This window comes from Penaeus monodon, chromosome 21, assembly GCF_015228065.2.
Source record: "Penaeus monodon isolate SGIC_2016 chromosome 21, NSTDA_Pmon_1, whole genome shotgun sequence".
Taxonomy (NCBI): Eukaryota; Metazoa; Arthropoda; class Malacostraca; order Decapoda; family Penaeidae; genus Penaeus; species Penaeus monodon.
The window spans coordinates 2,510,648-2,511,109 of record NC_051406.1 but is presented as its reverse complement, the minus strand read 5'-3'; positions in this window follow the sequence as shown (position 1 = coordinate 2,511,109).

Here is a 462-nt window from a genome sequence, read left to right as displayed (position 1 = left end):
CCCCCGTCTTTTTTCCCCTCCTCCCCTTCCTCCCCCCTCCCCCCCCACTCACCAAACCCTCGTCCCTCCTTTTTCCCCGGGCCCTTTTCCCCTCACCCCCCTCTTCCACCCCCCCCCTCCTCTCCACCCCTTTCCCCTTTCCCCTGGGTTTTCCCCCCCACCTCTCCCCCTGGCCCCTCCCCACCCCCCTTCCCTTCCCCCCCCTCTCCCCTCCACCCTCGGAAAAAAAAACCCTCTCCCTCCTCTCCCCCCCACGCTCTCTCCCTCCTCCCCCTCCCTGGGCCAAACGCCCCGGGGGCAACCAACCCTCCCTCGCCCCGTCTCTCCCCCCTTTCCCCCCCTCCCCCCCCAAATTCCCCCCCCTCCCCCTGGGAATTTTTTCCATTTCACCTAAAACCCTCCCCTCTCTCTCTTCCCGGGTTCCCTTTTCCTTTCGGCCCCCGGGTCCCCTTCCTCCCCCCC